The sequence below is a fragment of the Anabrus simplex genome, chromosome 12, assembly GCF_040414725.1.
Source record: "Anabrus simplex isolate iqAnaSimp1 chromosome 12, ASM4041472v1, whole genome shotgun sequence".
NCBI classification, from domain to species: domain Eukaryota; kingdom Metazoa; phylum Arthropoda; class Insecta; order Orthoptera; family Tettigoniidae; genus Anabrus; species Anabrus simplex.
Window position 1 is genome coordinate 88,633,803 of NC_090276.1, and position 24,791 is coordinate 88,658,593.

General features: G+C 42.9%; 1 protein-coding gene across 8 annotated transcripts in view; it reads right to left on the bottom strand.

Moving 5' to 3' along the window:
• The window catches only part of Prosap (prosap), a 496,661-nt gene that overhangs the window by 110,690 nt on the left and 361,180 nt on the right, over positions 1-24,791 (bottom strand). Inside the window, exon 1 of one of the 8 annotated variants that reach the window (XM_067156560.2) lies at positions 19,882-19,898. The exons of the other annotated variants lie outside the window; for them this stretch is intronic. The gene's annotated coding sequence lies outside the window, so the exon portion shown is untranslated. Of the gene's footprint in view, positions 1-19,881; positions 19,899-24,791 lie in introns of those variants that run through there. 8 annotated transcript variants of the gene reach the window in all.

Sequence of the window (24,791 nt, forward strand, 5' to 3'; positions counted from 1 at the left end):
ACTGCCTGTTTACGTCATTGTCTACCATTCAGCACCCAGGCCGTCCCTTTATATACAGCAAGTTTGAACTCAATATGACCATCATGATCTGGAGAGTGAAGCATAGAGTGAGGTCTCCTCGTGGGAGACAACGGACAAGACTGTGTTGCTCTCTAGCATGTAACAGTCAGGGCGTGCTGCGATTACCTTTAATTTGAAGCTAGGGTTCTAAGTTTGTATTTACCGAGCTCGATAGATGCAGTCGCTTAAGTGCGGCCAGTATCCAGAATTCAAGAGATAGTGGGTTCGAGCCCCACTGTCGGCAGCCCTGAAGATGGTTTTCCGTGGTTTCCCATTTTCACACCAGGCAAATGCTGGTGCTGTACCTTAATTAAGTCCACGGCCGCTTCCTTTCCAGTCCTATCGTCGCCATAAGACCTGTCTGTGTCGGTGTGACGTAAAGTCAATAGCAAAAAAAAGTTTGTATTATGTAGGCTGTCTACGGACATGGTGTAAACCCCTTGTGGGGACGCACGACAGTGTACCCTCGTTTCCCTTATTCACTTTGTCTTCTGGTGACTAATTCTTTTTATTCTAAATTTCTATCCTCTGTTTTGGACTTTCTTTCGGTCTCGGTAAGCACGTCCCCCGTATAAACTAAGACCGTCCAAGCGGTGCTTTTACTCTCCGATACGTAAGCTGCAGTATTGGAGGAACGCGCATAGTTCTTGACCTCGCAAGTATCAGTCGTCAGCTGTTAACATGGTGAGCCAATTATCATTACAACACCGTATTTTCGTATGTACACGTTATTTTAAGTACGAGTCAGCTCGACGGGGACGCGATGCATTTGTTCAACAATTTCCTGGTGAAGTGCCACCTTCACGGGCACAGATTCATTTGAGGCTACTGCTTCAGTGGTCAATAAAAGAGATGCGCGCACACGAACAGTTTTAACAGAGCAAAAGCTGGATGACACTGGTGCGAATCTTAAACTGTCATCCAATAAATCACTCACAAAATTAGCACAAGTAGAGGTTTCGGTTTCTTCTCTACACACATCAAACCGTACATGGGCCCATTGGTTAAAACCTGCTGATCCAGCCACAAGATTGAGATAGTGTGAGTGGTATCTTGCATCATTGAATGGTCGTTTTTTCGAACCGCAGAATGTGTTCTTTTGGGATGAGGCCTGGTTTCATCTTAATGGTCGTGTGAGCAGTCATAACTCTCGCTATTAGTGTGCAGAAAACCCTAATGGTGTTTATAAAGTCCCTCATAATGATAGTTTGGTGTCCTGTTAGTGCAAGACGGATAACTGGGCCTATTCTTTTCGAAATGACACTAAATACAGAGGGGTAACAAAATGACATGTTGACACCGTCCCTCCATCAGTTAACGGAAGAAGAAAAATCGCGTGGGTGGTTTCAACAAGATTCAGAGCCTCCTGATGCAGCAGAAGATTCCCTTCTTACACTCTCGGAAGTGTTTGCAGAAGGAGTAATATCAGTGTTGGCCTACTTGCCCCTCGTTCTGCAGATCTAGCAAGTGCGATTTTGCTTTGTGGGGGACAATGAAGCAAAAAGAGTATCGTACAAACCCTCACAAATTGGAGGAACTGAAATAAAATATTACGAATGAAATCAGAAACATTACAGTGGAAGAACTCACTCGCATCAGCCAGAATGTGGTTACCAGATACATTGTCTATAACACAGGAAGGACGACACTTCCAGCAGCTTTTATAAGGTAAGATTTCATATGAGATTGTATCCGCGCTTAAAGCAGGGCGGCCGCGCGCGACATGCACTGAGTGGGCAAAAGGTACGGGAAGGGGTGATGGGTGTGGCCCCTGAGGCGTAGCTGAGCAGTCTGTCGTGAAGATGGCAACACGTCGCGAGTTAACCCACTCTGAACGTGGAATGATCATCAACGTAGGGCGCATGGGTCATAGCATTGCGGAGATTACACGCGAATTCGGGGTCAACAGTGTCGAGGGTGGATCTTTAATATCGCCGAGAGAAAGTTACCACCCGCGTAAACCGTCACACGGGAAGACCACAGGTGTTTGACGAACGGACATAACGTCGCCTCCGCAGAACCATACTGGGCGTTCAACGGACTGTCAGTCAGGTCACCACTCAGTTGAATGTTGAGAGTCCCGAACCCATTTCTACTAGGACTGTAAGGAGGCACCTGCACCGCACAGGCTTCACCAGCTCGTGGCCCTTTGCTCACACCTCGACGCAGAGCTCAACGACGTGCATGGGCCCGCGAACATCGGCAATGGACCATGGAGCAGTGGCGGCGTGTGGAATCGTCCGAGGAATCCCAGCTCCAGTTGTATCGAGCTGATGGGCGCTACAGATCCTGCGTGTCAACAAGGCTATACTTTTCGAGAGTGCATTCTGATTGGCCAGCTCGTATTATCGCAGTGTTATACCCATGCGCATGTGTCTTGGAAGCCTTTTTCTCCCCGGTTGTATCTTAGTTAACCTTCACTGATATTCTTTGTTATCCCTTTCAAAACTTATTTATTGTTGTTCTTTTCAATATCTACAAACGCTATATAGGTGCTTCTACTCATCTCTAACCTCTTTTCTAAAGTTTTTCGGAGAGCCAAGATTGCTTCTCTTATGCCCATTTGGATAGTGTACCTATTTATTTACTTACCGTACGACACAGTGATTATTCTATTGGTGGTGCCAGACAATTCTAAATTTGTAAGAAAAGCTTTCAAAGTTGCAAATACAGACAGTGCATATTTAGCTGTGCTATTGTAAAAGACCGTTATTTTTACTGAAGTATCAATTGAAGCGAATTTAGAAATGGAGGAACTAGTATAAATATTTCCTTTAATCTACATCCATTTTTATGAAAATTCCTTTTCTAAGAAAATTATTGATCAAATTTATAACGTCTCAGAAAAAGAAATAATGGAGAAGTATTTGTTCCAAAACCTCGAACGAAACCTTCAAATGAACTAATAAGAACAGTAAAGACAGGAATAAATAAGCATGCCTATTGCCAACACAAGCACTTGGTCGCAATTTTAGTTACCGGGAGAATGAAATTAACAAGATGCCTTATCTTCAACTTGAAGGCTTCAACGCTACTTTACACACATACAATAAATAAATTTGGAAGGGGTATCTTCTGCACCCGATATAATTATATCCAAAAATATATATTTACACGTTGCTTTACGTTGCGACGATGGGATAGGAAACGGCTAGGAGTGGGAAGGAAGCGGCAGTGGCCTTAATTAAGGTACAGCCCCAGCATTTGCTTGGTGTGAAAATGAGAAACGACGGAAAACCATTTTCAGGATTGCCAACAGTGGGGCTCGAACCCACTATTTCTCGTATGCACAATTAATTTAACGACTTATATAGCTGTCTCTGTGGATCAGTGATAGAGTGTCGGCCTCCGTGTCTCAAGATAGCGGGTTCAAATCTGGCAGAGGTGGTTGGATTTTTGAAGGGAGGTAGAAAGTCCATTCGACACTCCATGTCGTACCTTGTCGTCATGTAAAACATCTCTGGTGAATCATCTGGTGTTTACCGGATAAAATTAATCAAAATCTCAGCCACACACGCCCAAGAGAAATCCGCTTTACTCTGTCTGCCATCTAGTGGGCCTAGAGTAAAACGGAACGTCGAAATTGACGAGCAGACAGCCAGATGGCGTCAAATTAAAAATGTCTGCACATAGTAGCTGAAGCCATACGATTATTATTATTATTATTATTATTATTATTATTATTATTATTATTATTATTAGCTGTTAGTTGGTTCGAGGGTTGAAACATAATTCACGGGAACTACGTTCTTCACGGCGCTACCATACAGTATTCATATGTCCTAGAAGGTAGTACGCGGACACAGCACGAGATGGCGGTGCGGTGTACAGGTACCACACACAGGCGATGGGACTGCAGTAGCAGAATGGATGTGACGAGGTAAGTACTGGAGAAGCCGCCATGCTCGCCGGACATGTCTCCATGCCATTTTGACCTCATGCCCAAAGTAAAAGAACCATTGCAACATTCAATATATGGTGAGGGAACTGGTATGTGACTTTTCCAGCATCGTTGGCAACGTGTTGTGGACAATATAGAGGACTACTTCGATGCCAAACATTATGTAACACAAGAATTCCATGGCTGACGGCTTTCTCGCTTCATACCCTACACCTGGCAAACATATTGATACTTTCAACAGCACCGTACGCTCCCCATTCACATCTGTACATTTCTATTTGTCTGGTGGATCCCATACTGGCGCGAAAAAGAAAAAAAAACATAGGCATAACTTACGCCCTAACCCTCGCCCTTATGAACAGTATATTCTGAGTCCACCCAGCTTTCACTCCCTTACAGCAAAGTCGCTCTGAGAACAGGCAAACGTTAACATAGTTCCGTCACTGAACTCATGTCTGTGTTACAGAATACCGCTGATCACAACAGCGAGCTCGCGCCGTTAGCTTTGCTGCACCTCGGTTCAATTTCACCATCCTGGGCGAATACAGAAGGTCTAAATAATATTGTATTTCTGGTATTAGAATTGACAATTACGGTTTTAGGAGACGCCGAGGTGCCGGAATTTTAACCCGCAGGAGTTCTTTAAAGTGCCAGTAAATCTACCGACACGAGGCTGACGTGTTTGAGCACCGAACCTGCCAAGTTGCGCTCTAGCACCGAGCTACTCAGCGTTTCCTGTCAGGGTCAAAGAGCGACCCCGGGACCAGCTGAGTGTACACCCCTGGTGGAGCGAGCGTTGACTCCGGCAGCTCCCCACCACCCCGCCGTGACCCGGACAGCGCGCTACGCGTGTGTGGATCACCTACACTCGTGTTATCACAACAATCAGCAGCCCTGAAGGTGTTCTCTTCCCCCGGTGCCGGTACGACGTACGGGAAGAAAACTCCGTCATTCAAAATATCGCATTAGAACCGCAGCAATACGCGAGCAATTTCCGGCACACCCCTAATGGTTCCTCTTGGAGCAGATTAGCTTTATCGGAATCCCAATATCGGCTGTTTTGAGAATTTGCGTCCCACGTGAGTGAAGCAACGTTTCAACTGAGAAGAGAATGGATCAGCTCCACCATCGTGCATTGTATTAACTAATCTATGAACTGTCCTAAGACTTCGAACTCTAACACATGGGAATTAAACCTGAAATGATCTGGCAACAGGAGTAGATTTTGTATGGAGGAATCAAAGCAGCAGGTATGGACGAAATTAGACCGGAAATGGTGAAGTATAGTGGGAAGGCAGGGATGAAATGGCTTCATAAAGTAGTAAAATTAGCGTGGAGTGTTGGTAAGGTACCTTCAGATTGGACAAAAGCAGTAATTGCACCTATCTATAAGCAAGGGGACAGGAAGGATTGCAACAACTATCGCGAGGTATCTCATTGATTAGTATACCAGGCAAAGTATTCACTGGCATCCTGGAAGGGAGGGTGCATTCAGTCATTGAGAGGAAGTTGGATGAAAACCAGTGTGGTTTCAGACCACAGAGAGGCTGTCAGGATCAGATTTTCAGTATGCGCCAGGTAATTGAAAAATGCTACGAGAGGAATAGGCAGTTGTGTTTATGTTTCGTAGATCTAGAGAAAGCATATGACAGGGTACCGAGGGAAAAGATATTCGCCATACTGGGGGACTATGGAATTAAAGGTAGATTATTAAAATCAACCAAAGGCATTTATGTTGACAATTGGGTTTCAGTGAGAATTGATGGTAGAATGAGTTCTTGGTTCAGGGTACTTACAGGGGTTAGACAAGGCTGTAATCTTTCACCTTTGCTGTTCGTAGTTTACATGGATCATCTGCTGAAAGGTATAAAATGGCAGGGAGGGATTCAGTTAGGTGGAAATGTAGTAAGCAGTCTGGCCTATGCTGACAACTTTGTCTTAATGGCAGACTGTGCCGAAAGCCTGCAGTCTAACATCTTGGAACTTGAAAATAGGTGCAATGAGTAGGGCCTATGGTATGAAAATTAGCCTTTCGAAGACCGAACTTATGTCAGTAGGTAAGAAATTCAACAGAATTGAATGTCAGATTGGTGATACAAAGCTAGAACAGGTCGATACTTTCAAGTATTTAGGTTGTGTGTTCTCCCAGGATGGTAATATAGTAAGCGAGATTGAATCAAGGTGTAGTAAAGCTAATGCAGTGAGCTCGCAGTTGCGATCAGCAGTATTCTGTAAGAAGGAAGTCAGCTCCCAGACGAAACTATCTTTACATCGGTCTGTTTTCAGACCAACTTTGCTTTACGGGAGCGAAAGCTGGATGGACTCAGGATATCTTATTCATAAGTTAGAAGTAACAGACATGAAAGTAGCAAGAATGATTGCTGGTACAAACAGATAGGAACAATGGCAGGAGGGTTCTCGGAATGAGGAGATAAAGGCTAATTTAGGAATGAACTCGATAGATGAAGCTGTACGCATAAATCGGTTTCGGTGGTGGGGTCATGTGAGGCGAATGGAGGAGGATAGGTTATCTAAGAGAATAATGGACTCTGCTATGGAGGGTAAGAGAAGTAGAGAGAGACCAAGACGACGATGGTTAGACTCGGTTTCTAACGATTTAAAGATAAGAGGTATAGAACTAAATGAGGCCACAACATTAGTTGCAAATCGAGGATTGTGGCGACGTTTAGTAAACTCACAGAGGCTTGCAGACTGAACGCTGAAAGGCATAACAGTCTATAATGGTAATGTATGTATATATGTATGTTATTATTATTATTATTATTATTATTATTATTATTATTTAGAGAAAATGTACAACAGATTGAAAGATTCCTGCTCGTAACGGGAAAATCCCTTAATCAGTAAAGTTTTTCGTCTGAAAATTGCCGTGTTATCACTAGAGATGGGAATTACAAGCACGTATAGGTTAGAATGCAAACGTATTTAACCAGGGGGCAAGAGTCATATACCCGCACAACGGTTCTGTAGTGAGGTTTGCATAAATATTAGCGATCTGAACCCCTGACGTTTATGCAACTCTCCGACAGAACAGTACAGCGTCTAGATGACACTTGCCCCCTTCTGTCTGGCTACCTTTGAACTCTAGAGACGTCAGTCACATCCAAGAGTGTTTCTCCTGTCGTAGCAGCATCACGAGATCAAGTGAGGCTGGCTCGTATGAGACACAGCCTCCCTCTCAATTGCTCGAGTTATCAATCCCTGGCGTTTCCTTTCCTCTTCACTATGTTCCTGACCAACAGTGCTGATGACCATCACCAGTTACTTCGTCAACACTGCGACTGAACTGTATTTCAGCATCGCAGTTGACGGAGTTAACTATGAAACTGTGGATGTGAGAACATCTCTATTATTATTATTATTAATTATTATTATTATTATTATTATTATTATTATTATTATTATTATTATTATTATTATTATTATTATTATTGCTCTAACACACAAAAATCCTAGACATTACAGTGTCTATCACACTTCTTGCTCGACACAACTAATATTTCTAGATATCTCAATCTTTGTGAGAGTATCTACGTTATTCTTCCACTAGCGGCAAAATCACAGAGAACAGAACATTTCCTGTCTTGACCCTCTTAATATTCCTATGCTACTGTGTATAGACTAGTACACAATCCAGTATTCCCCAACTTTATTAACACAGTTTCCAGGAATTCTGTTCAACCCTTTTCCCGCCATGTCGACACAAACACACACATAAACAAACACAAAACGTGCTGAACACAGAAACAGACAAACAAACATAAAAACAAATACAAAGGAACTGAAAACAAACAAAATACACAAATTAATAAACACAGAAAACAAATACACAAAAACAAACACACAAAGTAAGAAAGACATAAATAAACATACAAACACAATACAAACACAAAGAAAGAAAGAAAGAAAGAAAGAAAGAAAGAAAAAGATACACTTAACTAAAGAAGTAAATACATGAAAAAAGAAAAATGCTACTTTTGCGGACCTAATCCGACGCAAACATGTGAAGTGTGAATTAGCCTATAATTTCATTTACATTGGTTAAGTTTCGTGCTCTTGGAGAAATTCATTACAGTAATTGTGAAACTGCACAAGACGGGGCGGGAGGGAGGGGTGAGAGGTGTTAACGAGCTAGAACAGCCGGCGCGGCTCCAAGTACTCTCCCAGCCGCACATTTCTCGTGAGTGACTCTTGTGATGTGTCCGCGAACCTTACAAAAACTAGTATTCACTTCTATCAAAGTCATTACAGGAGGCACACAACTAGACTACCTAGCGCAAAGTAATGCAGTCTTACGGATCTCCTGTGAAGAATATGACAGTACATGACCGACATCGAAAGAGCACGCACATTGATGACCGTGGATGAGGACAGGATCCACAAATTAAGTGATTTAAATACCTGGCAGAAAAAATGTACTGGTATCGGGGATCAACGAGATGAACCTTCAAGAAGACGATCTCTATCACTACCAGACAGCCATCCGCCTGGAAGCCTTATACTAGCTGAATGCCTGAACCTGACGTTGCAACTGGTGGACCTCAAGGTGCAGAAAGAGAGAACGATAGAGTACAGTGTGTGGATCAAAACCCGAAATGAGATAATGTGTTCCACAGCAGCCTAAACGAAACAAAGAAGTAAATTTTCAGAGTTCTAAAATGTAGTTTAATGTTCAGTAGTGCAGTGCAGGATGAAATAGTGAATGTTTTGCAAAAGTCACTAGAAATGTGCACACTAATTACAATGTCTAGTCTCAGACAGTAGATGGTATAGCAGTCTTCAGCACAGGACGTCCAATAAGTCACCGGTTTATCACTCATGTTTTAAAATATTTCTAAATGTTTCAACAAGAAATAAGGGCGATCCATATAAACATTTACAACTTTAATGAGTGATAATTTCCCTCCGAAAGCTAGTGTAAACTTCCGACCTGGCTCCCAGTGATTTTCATTTTTTCAGACCGTCGAAGAAGCACGTGGGTGGTAGAGATTGAACGACGACAAGGCCATTCAGCATGCCATCATGATGTGGCTGTAGGGACTGGACGTACATTCCTTTCATGCCGGCATCATTGCATTCGTGTAACGCTGGAACAAAGTTGGTAATGCATATCAGTGCACATCAATTTCTCCATGCGCGCCCTTGTTTACTTATTTATGAAGCTACTTTATTTTTCACGTGAAGTGGAAAAAGGTGTCAACTTTTCCTACAGGAAAATCCAGTGACCATAAATATGTCTCTCGTCATGGCCATCCATCAACGGCTGCTAATTTCAGATGAAAATTAGCCATAAGACATAGCCTGCACGGTTGCTAGGCAACACTTCCGTCATATATTTCGTTACAGAAATTTTCGGATTACCCGCAGCTGTAAGACATATTCATGCCAATTCATTCATTTTATTCCACGTATTAATAGGGAAAAATAAGAAGTGTTTTCTAAACAATTTTTGGACGCTACCTAATATCTTCTGCGTTATATCTCCGACTCAGATTGCGGTACAGCATATTCCCATGGAAATCCGAGGCCGTACAGATGACCTTCCTCATAGTATGTTGACAAGTGAACACCGGAAGCTGCTGAAGAAACATCACAAATGTGAGAGGGTTCCAAATTAAGAGAGACGGGAGGGAGCGCAAGTGGCTACATCCTGTTCAGACAACACTCCCCCGCTCGTACTGCGGGCCTCGAGCTGAGTCGCGCATCACCTGTTCATAGGAAATAGGCGCTTTCCACCCTGTCCTGGCAATTCAACTCACCAGTGGCTGTAATCTCCAACTTGTGACCACTGACATTCCCCCACTCTCTGATTTCTGTCCTCTTCCAACCGCGCCGATATCAGGTTTGTAAGACCTAGACAGTCTCTCCTGTGTGGCTCAGCCTAAGTTAAGGGGTTCGATGGTCCTAAAATAGGCCAGTTTCGTGTTGGTACCAACAAGGACCTCTGTCTAGGAGTTCCGTCACTCTGGTGTCCGTTACATCCGTTAGCAGGAAGATAAACATGCTAGGAGCCCCCTGTGAGTGGGGGGCTGCTATGCCATATCTATCGTACAAGGCGATTAAAAGCGGCCGGAGGGGCTCTTAACTTCGGAGAGTGGGTCCTTGGCCATGCGACCCTTAGCTGAGTCCTGGCACTGCTTCCACTTCATTGTGCCAGACTCCTCACTTTTATCTATCCTATCCGACCTCCCTTGGTCAACTCTTGTTCTTTTCCGACCCCGACGCTATTAGGTTCCCGACGCCTAGGAAGCCTTTCATTTTCACACCTTTCGTGGCGCTTGTCTTTCTTTGGCTGACACCTTCATTTTTTCGAAGTGTCGGATCCCTTCCATTTTCTCCCTTCTGATTAGTGTTATATAGAGGATGGTTGCCTAGATGTACTTCCTCTTAAAACAATAATCACCATCACTGCATTCAGGAGTGAGTGTGTTCGAACCCCACTGTCCGTTGTCCTGTGGTTTCCCATTTTCACTCTCAGGCAAAATCTTGGACAATTCCTCTTCATAGGCCAGAGCTGATTCGTTCCAGCTCCTTACACAATTCATTCAATATCATTCACTTCATTATCTTCTCAACACACGCTGGCGACAGGAATGGCATCTGGTAGTAAAACATGCCGTACAATTTTCATGTCACGTCATCCGCGATCCTGTACGGAACTAGGCCAGTAGACATTCACGTTATTATTGAAGAGGCAATAATTGGTTGGAATGGGAACTAATTGCCTGCCGTGAGTGGGACGCTACTTGTCTTTCAAATAAGCACTTTGGAGATATTTCATGCAACTTGATGCTGCTACTCACAACCATTCTATTGTCATGCATGCTCTGGTGGAGATTAATTTAAAATTCTTAATCGTTTTATTTTTCAAATGTTATGCACTCTCTCTTTTTTACATGTAGGGTATTAGTTTACTGTTTACTTTAATTTATTTCAACTTAATTTAATTTCATCACTCATAATTTTTGTATTATTAATTTTATGTGCCCGGCTCTGTGGTGTAGTGGTTAGTGTCATTAGCTGCCACCCACGAAGGCCCTGGTTCGATTTCCGGCTCTGCCACGAAAATTTGAAAAGTGGTCCGAGGGCTGGAACGGAGTCCACTCAGTCTTGGTGGTCAACTGAGTAGAGGGGGGGGGGGGGGGGGAGGGAGTTCGATTCCCTCCTCAGCTATCCTCGAAGTGGTTTTCCCCGGTTTCCCACTACTCCAGACAAATGCCGAGATGGCACGTAACTTAAGGCAAGGCCACTTACTCCCCTGTTCCTTGTATTTCCCTTCCACTATTCCCATTCCCACCCCCACAAGGCCCCTCTTCAACATAGCAGGTGAGGCCGCCTGAGCGAGGTCCTGGTTCTCATCCCCAGTTTTATCCCATAACCCCAAATCTCTCGCTCTTAATCGTTAGAGATGGTAGAAGTGGGATCGCTCGCTGAGTGCGAGGGAAAAACCAAGCCTGGAGAGTAAACATATTAAGAAAGAAAGAAAGAAAGAAAGAAAGAAAGAAATATTAATTTAATTTGTATTTAATCTAATTATTGTAATGCAATACAATATAAATCATTACTAATTTAGCTAGTAGGAAGTGTGGTCTAGATGAGAATGTTAAAGGCCGTGGCCTGTTCTAGCGGCATTCGCCTTAGTGCAGGAGAATGGAACACCATTCTCAGGACAGGTGGTGGCTGACACCAGCCCCTCTCTGTCTCCCGAATGGAGAGGGTTGTATGCACGTCGCACCACGGACCAGCCGCGGCCACTTGAAGGCCGACCGTACTTGTAACTACGCCGGCTACAAGTTACCCAAGGCGTTATGCGCCTTTATACGAGAGTCCTACTGTTAAAAAGTCTTAATTTAATATCGGAACGGTGGTGGTTATCACTCCGGAGTATAGACTGAACTGGAAATAAATACAGTGAACTCCCATAAGTCACAGGACACTATCGTGCCATGATGTCTTGTATCAGATGTGATTTGAGAGCGTGAACACCGCCTGTGCTGGTCGTGGCAAGGCGTCTTCAGAATGGGGCAAGAGAGACGGAACATTCCACCGTCGAAGTTGTGCGACGATGTTACGTCTGTATCGGGAATACGTCATGGAACAGCGCAGAGGTTCAGTTTCTCTGCCATGTGGTAGAGAGAAGGAGAACGACGAAATTGACACGGAGGCAGTGTAAATGGCCTCAAATGAAGATGTTAGGTAAGTTATTAAGCGGCAGGGAGGGATTCAGGTAGGCGGAAATGTGGTAAACAGTTTGGCCTATGGCGACGACTTGGTCTTAACCCTGCACTGCATGAATTTACTTACACCCACAACTCCGACGTGACAATATTATTAGAGGGAGATTAGATATGTAACATCACACTGACAACATATTTTTGATGTATTTGATCATACTGGTGAGCAAAAAGGAAAACATTCAGGAATGTGAAAAAACACTACATCATTTGTTGAAGGCTACTTATTTACAAATGTTGCCCAGTACAGTATATGAGCAGAATTATTGTTTATTACTTATAACATAAAAAACTTATCAAATTATTTTTAAACAATTAAAAGAGATGTATTACATCGAAGGAATTGGAAAATAATAGCTTGCTCAAATGGGTAGGTCATATCCGCAGTTCAACTGATGTGATAGCCTTTGAAACAATCTGCATTCTTTTTCAAACGCAGTGCTGCTCGGTCATGGCCATCCATCAACGGCTGCTAATTTCAGATGACCACCAGTCATAAAACATAGATTGCATGGTTGCTGAATAACATTGCTTGGCCATCCATCCATACCTTACATTACAGCCTGCAGAGTTGCTTAGGTTACACTTTTGTCAAGCTAACTTCCGTCACGCATATTTTCAGATGATCCCCAGATATATGTCAAAAGGAATTACGAATATAATTGATAAAGGTAAACAAATCCGTATTGAGAAAACTCATTATTATTATTATTATTATTATTATTATTATTATTATTATTATTATTATTATTATTATTATTATTTGGACTTAATTCTTGCAGCATTAATGAAATAATCATTAAACATAACACCATCAATAAGTACTTCAAGTCATTGCTGCCCGTAACCTTCAAACATGCATCTGAAAATAAATGCCTTAGCTGCATGATGTAGCAAAAATGTTACACTCATATTTCATGACTTTTCAGTAACAAATGTTGTAAATTAAACAATATCAGACATGTATGCTAAAAGTTAAGTATATTGTGGATAGTGTAGTATTTTTGTTCAACTTCAGTAGTCAGCAAATCACCTAGAATTATATTTCAATGCTACTCATGCATGTACAGCCGCCATGACACATGTCCAACTGCCTCAGGCTAAGATAACATAGCACATAGATGGAGAAAATCATTGCCCTTAGCCCACTGTAGCATAATTTCTGGAAGTACAGATTTCAAAGATATTATGCCATCTTTTAGCATATTACTGAACTATAAGAAGAAGAATATTATGTAGCGATAACGCTACACTATGCAGTGTAGGGTTGGCAGATTCTGCAGCCTAGTATCTTGGTACTTGAAAATAGGTGCAATGAGTGTGGTATAAAAATTAGTAGGTAAGATCCAAGAGAATAGCATGTCAGATTGGCGATACCAACCTGGAACATGTATTTAGGATGTATTTCTTCCCAGGTTGGTAATATAGTAAGTGAGATTGAATTAAGGTGCAATAAACCTAACGCATTTGCGATCTCCAGTATGCTGTACCTCTCGGACGAAACTATCTCTACACCGGTCTGTTTTCAGACCAACTTTGCTTTACGCGAGCGAAAGCTGGGTGGACTCAGGATATCTTGTTCTAAAGTTAGAAGTAACAGACATGAAACGAGCGAGATGGGAACAATGGCAGGAGCGTACTCGGAATGAGATAAAGGCTAAGTTAGGAATGAACACGATGGATGAAGCTGTACGCATAAACCAGCTTCGGTGGTGGGGTCATGTGAGGAGACTGGAGGAGGATAGGTTACCTAAGAGAATAATGGACTCTTACGGATGGTAACAGAAGAAGAGGGAGGCTAGGATGACGTGTTTTTAATGTTTTAAAGATAAGAGGTAGAGAACTAAATGAGGCAACAACACTAGTTACAAATAGAGAGTTGTGAAGGCTTGGAGACTGAACATAGAAAAGCATAACGGTCTATAATGAAGATGTATGTAGCTGCCTGGTCGTAACAGTACCAGCAAACCGACACCGATATCAACACGCATAACATCACTGTAAAATAATTATTCCAAATATTACGGTCGTTATTTATTTATTTATTTATTTATTTATTTATTTATTTATTTACGAGAAGGGTGTGATAGACGAAGTGCCCACATGCCGTGCAGGGCGCCTGACCACACGACACTTGCACACTGCGGGTAGTCTAATGCAGTAATGCAGGCGCTTGTCGTTCAAGCTGCGGCGATCGACACGAAGGTCCCGTGGAAGTTTACAAACCACTTACATGAGCGCCCGAAGTAATACACACGATTATGCAGATTCTTTCTCAGGTCTGTTACGCATTTCAGAGTGAAATTCGGGCGATGTTCTGAGGACGAGCATAGCGATAACGAATACGGTAAGCAGTCGATGAAGATCAATGATCAAGTGTCCGGCTCCGTGGCTAAATGGTTAGCGTGCTGGCCTTTGGTCACAGGGGTTGCGGCTTCGATTCCCGGCAGCGTCGGGAATTCTAATCATCACTCACACGCGGGTTGGGTGTTCGTGTCTTCTTCATCATCATTTCATTCTGATCACGGTACGTAGGTCGCCTACCTGCACCTGGCGAGCCGAATATGTCCTCGTACACTCCCGACACTAAAAGCCATACGCCACTTTATTGGTAGAGTGGTGACGTCCATGGTTATGGGTTTAATTGCGGTAGAAGTACTACACTCCACGGCTGTGTGTGCTTTACGTCACACCGACACAGATGTCTTATGGCGACGATGGGATAGGAAGGGCTAGGAGTGGGAAGGAATCGGCCGTGGCATTAATAAAGGTACAGCCCAGCATTTGCCTGGATTGAAAATGGGAAACTACGGAAAACCATCTTCAGGACTGCCAACAGTGGGGTTCGAACCCACTATCTCCCGAATGCAAGCTCACAGCTGCGCGCCCAACTTACTCGGTGGTCTGTATGTAACAGATCTTGGGTGACCTATTTGGTGTTTTGCCTAACACACGTCCCTCAGGTTCCGAGTTTCATTCAGAGCCGAGCGGTGGATGATGTTTCACCTCCCCCTCCCCCCAATAAGCACCATCTTGTCTAATCACATGTTGGTATCACAAAGGAGATACGTAAAACTAGGCCAGATCACATCGCAAATAGAAAATATTGTTTTCTGGAATAATCTCTCTAATCTGGAAGCAACTCCGTGTGAATTAGCAACGTATCGTCTATATCGGGGTGAGTGGCTCAGACGGTAGAGTGCTGGCTGGCCTTTCGACCCCAACTTGGAAGGTTCGATCCTGGCTCAGGCCGGAGGTATTTGAAGGTGGTCAAACACGTCAGCCTCGAGTCGGTAAATTTACTGACACCTAAAAGAACTCCTAGGGGACTAAATTCCGGCACCTAGTCAACGAAAACCGTCAAAAGTCGTTAGTGAGACGTAAAGACAATAAGATCATTATTAACGTACCGTATGTAGCTCAGCCTTAAAGACGTGAAAATATGCAATTTGCTTTACGTCGCACCGATAGAGATAGGTCTTATGGCGACGATGGGATAGGAAGGGGCTAGGAGTGAGAAGGAAGCGGGCGTGGCTGACATTTGCTTAGTGTGAAAATAGGAAACCACGGAAAACCATCTTCAGGGCTGCCAAGAGTGGGGTTCGAACACACTATCTCCCGAATGTAAACTCTTAACTACGTGACCCAAGCAACGTACCCACTCGATGGGTGATAATAAATAAATAAATAAATAAATAAATAAATAAATAAATAAATAATACACAGACTTCTGGAAATCAAACGTACGAGATCGAAATTGCACAAGCAAATAGAGAAAGACCTCACTAAATTAGGATCACCAAATATGCAAGATATCATTGTATTTACGAAAATTGTTCACACAGGGGGATTTGAGGAAGACGAGAAGAAACCAACAAGACGTACTTGGTGGGAGGAACAGAAATGACGACGATTGATGAACATGAAGAGCTATTGAGCAAAGAGGGCAACTCAACATGTCCATTCCACGTGGTCTTAAGATACCCATTCGCGTGGAATAAATAAATAAATGAATAAATAAATAAATAAATAAATAAATAAATAAATAAATAAATAAATAAATAAATAAATAAATAAATAAATAAATAGTCATTATAAAGAGACTAAATCGTTATGCAATATTAATAAAAATAAAGTCCTTGTGTTAATGTTTGAGAAAACTAAGTTCCTCCAGAAAGGAGTGACTCAAGTCTGATAGTAAAATAACTTAAAAAAACGTCCATGCGTAGTTTTCTACGTGTGATGTTTTCACGAAGACAGTTTGTAACATTTCTTCTCTCAATATCGTTTTTCTTGTGTTTGAAAACCGAGCTCGATAGCTGCAGTCGCTTAAGTGCGGCCAGTATCCAGTATTCGGGAGATAGTGGGTTCGAACCCCACTGTCGGCAGCCCTGAAGATGGTTTTCTGTGGTTTCCCATTTTCACACCAGGCAAATGCCGCGACTGTACCTTAATTAAGGCCACGGCCGCTTCCTTCCCAGTCCTAGCCCTTTCCTGTCCCATCGTCGCCATAAGACCTATCTGTGTCGGTGCGACGTAAAACAAATAGCAAAATTGTGTTTGAAACGAAGCAGAAATATTGGAGTCGTTATCAGCTGGTTGTGCTGCATGACGCATCACGGCGCATCCACACAAGGTGTCAAACTGCAATGACGTCACGTAACCATGGCAACGTAATGAGGGCTCTCCCTCTCCTTGAAGCGCAGACAGCTGACTGCGAGGAGACAAATATATCAGAGGTAATCCGCACCATCACACAGTTCCGCAGTTCCTAAATACAGTCGATAAAAATGACAGATAATTTGAACAAATAATAATAATAATAATAATAATAATAATAATAATAATAATAATAATAATAATAATAATAATAATAATAAAGTGATCAAACCTGAAGCGTTATATGCCTCAGAAACATTAATCATTGGTGGTGGATCTTTAACCAAAGACACTAAAAGTAAACTCGTGTCCTCATCCCGAGGTGGTGCAGCTCTTTTCAGGCACACCCCCATTGGAGGTGAGCTGCATGTACCATTTCAATCACATACCAGCCCTCCTGCCATTCTTAAATTTATGGCAGTACCGGGAATCGAACCCGGGCCCCCGAGGACGGCAGCTAATCACACTAACCGTTACGCTACAGAGGCGGACACCAAAGACACTGAGAAACAACAAAGGAAAGTTTTACGAAAATTTTTTGTCCCAGTTTGTATAAATGGAATATGGAGAAAAAATCATCCCAGGAGATATGTCATTCTGAAAAAAATTCTGACATTTTTCGGAAAAGACGATTGAAATTTTATAGACACATTATCAGAATGAACACTAACAGGCCAACTAAAAGAATTCTCAACCTGGTCCTTTCGTCTAAAACCAAGAACAGCTGGCTTCGTGAAATTGAAACAGATCTCCAGGAAATCAACATCTCAGAAGACATTGTACAGGACAGATGTAACTTCAGAACCGAAATCGACAATCACCACTTTGAAGACAAACCCAACACCGGAGCTATTATAACTTGGACAGAAGAATGAAGGAAGAAACTCAGCGAGAAGATGAAGAGATTTTCGGAGGAAAAGAAGGCCAACACATGAGCTAAGCAAGTTCAACCGTGCTCCTGAGGAGGGCATAACGATGTAATAATAATAATAATAATAATAATAATAATAATAATAATAATAATAATAATAATAATAATAATAATTACAACAAAATGTGTTTATCTAAAAACCTCAAAATACAACAGTAGTCAACCCGGAATGCGAGTAGTATTGAGTTACAAGCTGAATAAATTACACGTGCTGGAAAGAAAGTGTATACGGAAAATACTCGGTCCGCTAAGAACTAGAGAACTCGGGAAATCAAGAAGTAATGATGAAACATGCCGGAACATAGAAACATAACAGATCCTCAAATATCTTTAGAACAAGAAGTCAACAACAATCTGGATTCATGAAGTGAAGAAAGGGAAGAAGAAGCAACAGATATATATATATATTTGGAAAGAAAGTGTTAAAAAAAGGGAAGGATTCCAAGGTCGGGAGGGAAAGAAAACAGGCTGATAACGGACCGAGGAGAGGAAACGGAGACATAGTGAGCAGATGAAGGAGAATTGGAGGAAAAAAAGACCAACAAGGGATGAAGCATTGAAAGAGTCACGCGATCCATACAAGACCCTAACGGAGAAATAATAATAGGCTCATTAAATCTGACAAAGTATAACATAACATTTAACCATGGAGAGCTTTCTGGAGTTAATCCTTCCCGTATGCAGCACTATAAAGGTGACTTCTGACAATTTGTACAGAGCCTTTAATGGCCAAGACGGCCAAATCACAGTACAGATTCTTGGGAATGCCCAGACCTTTCAAAAACTCAACTAAGAATTTGATATGGTTCCTCTTGCTCCGACGGAAAGCCCTATAACTCTTATACAGGATATATTGTATTATTCTTTAAAGTAGCCGATGGTTGCTTCATACATGGCTCGCTTCTCCGGGTCTACCTCTGGTGGCTGACTGGAGTCGACTTTACATCTAATATACGAGGGCGAATCAAAAAGTAAGTTACACTAGCTCGCCGCAAGAGCACGCTGTGTGTCGTGACCGTGGCCAAGCTACAGCAACTGCGGAAACGTCCGATGGGAAGGTTGGTGTGGTATCCCGTCATTAGGCTGAATGGCGCGTCAGCTGTATATTCACTCCAAATTGGAGGTGAGGGCAACGATCAGATTTCTATGGGATAAACGGCTCAATTACATGGACATTCGTCGTGAAATCACTGCTCTATACGGTGATCTTGCAATTTATCATCGAGCAATTTGACGCCGGACTCACGGACGGATATCGCGAAGGCAGGCGCGCAATGTCTAGTACCATTGCAAATGCTGACTGTGTGGATGGAATCATTAGGGAGAATCGGCGTATAACACTGCTTAGCATTTCGTATGACAGTGTGTTCTCCTTTGTGTACCAGCACCCTGGATTTCGTAAACTGTGTCAAAGGTGGATCCCACGTCTCCTCACCGATGTTCACAAGGGACAACGTTTTCAATCGTCACTGGTATTTTTGCAACCGTATTCTGTGGAGGGCAACGACTTTCTGCGGCGAATCATATCACAGGGTATGAAACGTGGGTCCACCATCGAATGGATGTACACCACATCACTACCACGAAAGAAGGCTGAGGTCCAACCTTGAGCAGGAACGGTAATGGTGACAGTGGTGTTTGTCATGGAGGACACGACAGTCAACTCGGCTACGTATTGCCAAACGCTGAACCGGTTGCGTAAGGCAATTAAAGAAAAGCGGCGGGGAAAATTGAGCGCCGGTGTGATTTTATTGCACGATAACCCAACACCTCACACGGCCCGCCAAACGTCCGAACTGCTGCAGCGATTGAAGTGGGAGGTGTGGCAACATCCTCCATACAGTCCAGACTTAGCGCCATGTTCGGTAAGCTGAAAAAGGTTCTCGGTGGACGACGATTCCGAAACGACGAGGAGGTGAAAGCAGCTGGTGGGGATTTCGACGGATCCGGAATGGAAAAGATGGTTGACCGTTCCGAGAAATGTTTACAATCTCTTGGGGACTAGGAACTTAGCTTGTGTGTTGCCTATGTGTAGGTGCTTTCATAAATGGTCATAACTTGGAAGTGTAACTTACTTTTTTATTTACCTACGTATATATATGCGAAGTCCTTTTCTCGGTCAATTGCGATTATATCTATTCTCCGGTTGCTTCCACCGTCAGACAAGGAGACGTGTTATCTCCATTATTGTTCAATCTGGGGAAAGGAAGCAAAAGGGATTAATATTGACAAGATAGTTAAGGAAAATCTCATATGAAATGCTTGGCCTTCACAGACCTGGTAATTCTATCCAATAGTAGGCAAGAATAAATTCATGTAATTGCTCTAAAACTGAACTCCAAATCTCATATGAGGAAACCAGACATATGGAAGGATCTCCTCGATACTTAGACAATCAACATCTGGGAACTCTGTTTGCTAAAATCCCTCAGGTAAATATTTTCAAATACTTAGGGAAAATCATCCAACCACGGGGATTTAATCGTGAAGCAACCGAAGAGACAATCTGTACATTCTAAATTACAAAAAATCAATATCCGGAAACGGTAAATTAAAGCACTTTTCCCACACGTGTGGGGTCGCGAGTGCGAACTGTGTCGCAATGTGAATTTGGCCATGTTTTACGGCAGGACGCCCTTTCTGACGCCAACCCTATATAAAGGGATGTAATCACCATCGCGTGTTTCTGTGGTGGTTGGTACTGTAGCGTGTTGGCTGAACATGAAGACGAGAGTGTTGGGACAAACACAAACACCCAGTCACCGGCTCAGAAGAATTAATCAGACGCGATTAAAATCCCCGATCCGGCCGGGAATCGAATCCGGGACCTCCTGAAGCGAAGGCCTCAATGCTGACCATTGAGCCAATGAGTCAGGCGGTAAATTAAAACACTATAACACTGTAATTAAGGCTGAAGCATTATAAGATCAGAAAATCTGATCATTGGAGGCATGCAAATGTTTAATAAAACAAGAAAGGCAAATCTTTGGCCCAACATGCATAGAAGTGGTATGGATGAAAGGAGGTCCGCACTAGATGAGCAACTCCATAACTGAGCAACCACCTAGGCTGGGCAAATCATGCCACTTCGCTTCCCCACGCAACAGTTATCGACGATACTACATTTCGCCCTGACATACGTAACCATCCACAGACGCATGGGTAATGTTCCTTATCTCTGCGCTTCCATTTAGCGCTGATGTACGTTTAGGGTTGTCGCCCAGGTGGCAGATTTCCTATCTGTTGTTTACTTACTGAAAATCCACAGCCTGTTTCCAGTCATTCGACAGGGGCAGGAATGAAATAAATGAAGCCCCCATCTAGCGGCGAGGACAGGAATTGTGCCGGCTGCCGAAGCCTGTCGCACTCCTCTGGGGCAATGATTAATCACTGACAGATGAAATGAGATGATATAGGAGTGTGTTGCTGGAATGAAATATGACAGAAAAAAACCAGAGGACCCGGAGAAAAACCTGTCCTGCCTTCGCTTTGTCCAGCACACATCTCACATGGAGAGACCGGGATTTGAACCACAGAACCCAGCGGTGAGAGGCCGACGCGCTGCCACCTGAGCCACAGAGGATCTTGTTGTTTTCGTAGTCTTTTCTTAAATAATTGGAATGAATATGGAAATTTATTGAACATCTACCTTGGTAAGTTATTCCAATCACTAACGCCCCTTCCTACAAACGAATATTTGCTCCAATTTGTTCTCTTGAATTCCAACTTTATCTTCATATTGTGATCTTTCCTAGTTTTAAAAACACCCCTCAAACTTCTTCGTCTACTAATGTCATTCCATGCCATATCTCCACTGACAGCCTCGAACATACCACTTAGTCGAGCAGCTCCTCTCCTTTCTCCCAAGTCTTCGAGCGCAAACTCTGCAACATTTTTCTGATGATGATAATGATGATGATGACGACGCTTGTTGTTCAAAGGGGCCTAACATCGAGGTCATCGGCCCCTCATAATGTTATTTATCGCTACGACAGTAGAACCATGCTATTTCTCATTGGGCGGTACTAATCAAAAGTAGCGTAGACTCGCGGTATTCCACATATTATGGTACTATTCACAGGTAGTGTAATGCGCACATGTAACACAAACCTATGGCGTTCCTCACATAAGTGTACTAACCACAGGGAACCGAACTATCCCGTGGTATTCCTCACATAGTGAGAAGTGAGCATAGGCAAGGCAGAACCATGGTGTTGCTCATATAGGGGTACGAATCACAGGTACTGTAAGACCCTCATCCTGATCATAGACTGTCGCTACTAATCACAAACCTATGGCGTACCTAACATAGTGGTAGTACGCGCAAGTAAATGCGACCCATGGTGTTCCCTGCGTGATGGTACTAATTACAAGTATTCTCATGGTTCTAATTTGATCATCCCTTGGTCGCCCCTCTTAGTCGCCTCTTACGACAGGCAGGGAACACCGTGGGTGTATTCTTCGTCTGCGTACCCCACATTTTTTTTCTAGCGCTACTATTTTGTCGGAAATCACCCAGAACAAATCGAACTGTTTTTCTTTGGATCTGTTTCCAGCTCTTGAATCAAGTAATCCTGGTGAGGTTCCGATACAATGGAACCATACTCTAGTTGCGGTCTTACCACAGACTTATATACTCTCTCCTTTACATTCTTACTACAATCCATAAATACGCTCATAACCATGTTTATATGATTACCGTAATGAAGATCTTTCCTTAACGTAAATAAATAATAAATAAATGAATACTGGATTAAAGCCACTTACCTTTCCTTAAATTAACAACTAGGTACTTACAGTGATTTCAACCCATAAACACAGTAATTTAAAGTGAAAGGGCTTTTCGTATTACTGAAACTCACAACCTGACTTTTAAGCCAATTTATTATCATACCATTGCCTGCTGCCCATCTCACAAGATTGTCGAGGTGTTTTTGCAGTTGCTCACAAGCTTTTAACTACTGTATTGCTCTATACAGCGTAACATCATTGGCGAAAAGCCTATCTTTACTCATTGATATAGTCTATACAAGAAAATAAAGGTCCAATAATGTACCCTTGAAGAACTTCCCTCTTAATTATTACAGTGTCAGATAAAGGTTCGCCTAGTCTAATTCTCTGAGTTCTGTTTTCTAGAAATTCAGTAACTCTTTTGTCTAGTCCAACTGCACTCATTTTTGGCAGTAGTCTCCCATGATCTACCCTCTCAAATGGCGTAGACAGGTCAATCGTGATACAGTCCATCTAACTCCTGAATCTTCCCGGAATCCTACAAGTTCAACTTCACTGGAATAACCTACCCTGAGCAAATTCGGTCATAACCCCAGTCAATAAGCTATTCAAATGCTCTCTTTTCCAGATTGCAGAGAGCCAGCGCGAGGCCGACCTAATTGTTGACGTTAGCACACAAAGGCGCTGTGTTCCCGCCGGAAGCTAGCGCCGTGCTATTGTTACAGACGCTAACTTATTCAGAGGCTCCTGCTTCTCGTTAACTGCAGTGAGCGTTAATCTTCGTCAGAACTCGGCCCCGAGCAGTTTAAAGTGCACTTGATCTGCACTCCAGGTACAAAGTTCACTACTGTGCTCATGGTTCAACACGACAAACACTGGGCCCCGCCTCGTCCGACCCCCGTGGGTGGTGTTGGTAGAACAGATCCACGCTATCGCGACTGAACCAGCCTGAGTTCGCCTGGCTGAGTCTACTTGTGTAATCTCTCCTGTCCGACTTCTCTCGGTCAACTCATGTTCTTTTCCGACCCCGACGGTGTTAGATTTACGAGGCCTGGGGAATCCTTCAGTTTCACGCCCCTTCGTGGCCCTTCATATTTCGGAGGGTTCTGCATGGTAGCAGGCCTGGGGTCACAGATCAGGCAAGCAAGTCAATGTTGAAAACGTCCTAGGGATATGAACTACGAACTTCAGGTAAATAAAATATGAGAATATATTATTTACTTATTCCTAAAATTTACCATTCTTTTCTTAATCGTTATCCGGTGGATTAGATTAGCAGTACAAACGCTAATGTCAGTTAACGCAGAGTCTCATTCGGTATTGAAGCAAGGAACACATTATAGGAAGAATTATGTAAATAAGTTAGTTTGTCAAGGATCTGAGTAAAAATGAAAACAAGTAAAAACACAAGAGATTTTGGGCTGTTTTTCCGGAACCGCATTCAGGCCGGAAGTGATTTTCGATTTTTTTCTTCGATAGAGCTCTCCAAGATTCGCAATTTCAACCTTTCCGGGCCCTTTAGCCCTTCAACTTCAAGCACAATTGAGTAAACTGCTTAATTTTACGTTTTTCGTACAACGGTGACACCTACTTTGCTAAGAATTGATGTTTTCAACGTTACAATTATCGTAGCTAAGCGTCCTTGAAGGATAGTTGATAGCTGAGCGTTATTTCTGGGGTCGTTGGAGCCATCCGGTCTTATTTTGAATTTGGCTGGTAATAAATAGGATGCAAGACTGAGAGAGACTACGAAAATATCTCGGCAATGGTGTGATGTTAAACTGGACGAACACTCAGGTTATAAGTTTCAGAAAGAGAAAAAAAGTTGTCTCACTTTAATTATTGTGTTAATGGGGTGAAAGTTTCCCATGGGAATGATCACTGTAGGTATCACATAAATGGGATTGTAAATAAAGTTTACAGATCTCTGCACAATGGTTATGAGGGTATTTAGGGGCTGTAGTAAAGAAGTAAAGGAGAGGGCATATACGTCTGTGATAAGTCCCCAACTAGACTATGGTTCCAACAGTGGCGTATGCTGAGATCAAGACGTGGGCTACCAGTAGACTTAGGTTACCCCGTTTCGATGGTTGGTTTAGTGAACGTCAAACCTTCAACGTTTTGAGCTGCAGCCAATAGCCTGCTGTGTTGTGAAGGCTGCTTCACAAGGTACTGCCCAGGTCTCTGCCACCGCCAATACTCAACACCTGATCAGACCAGTGGAGATACGTAGTAGTCCAAGGTTTAGCAAAAG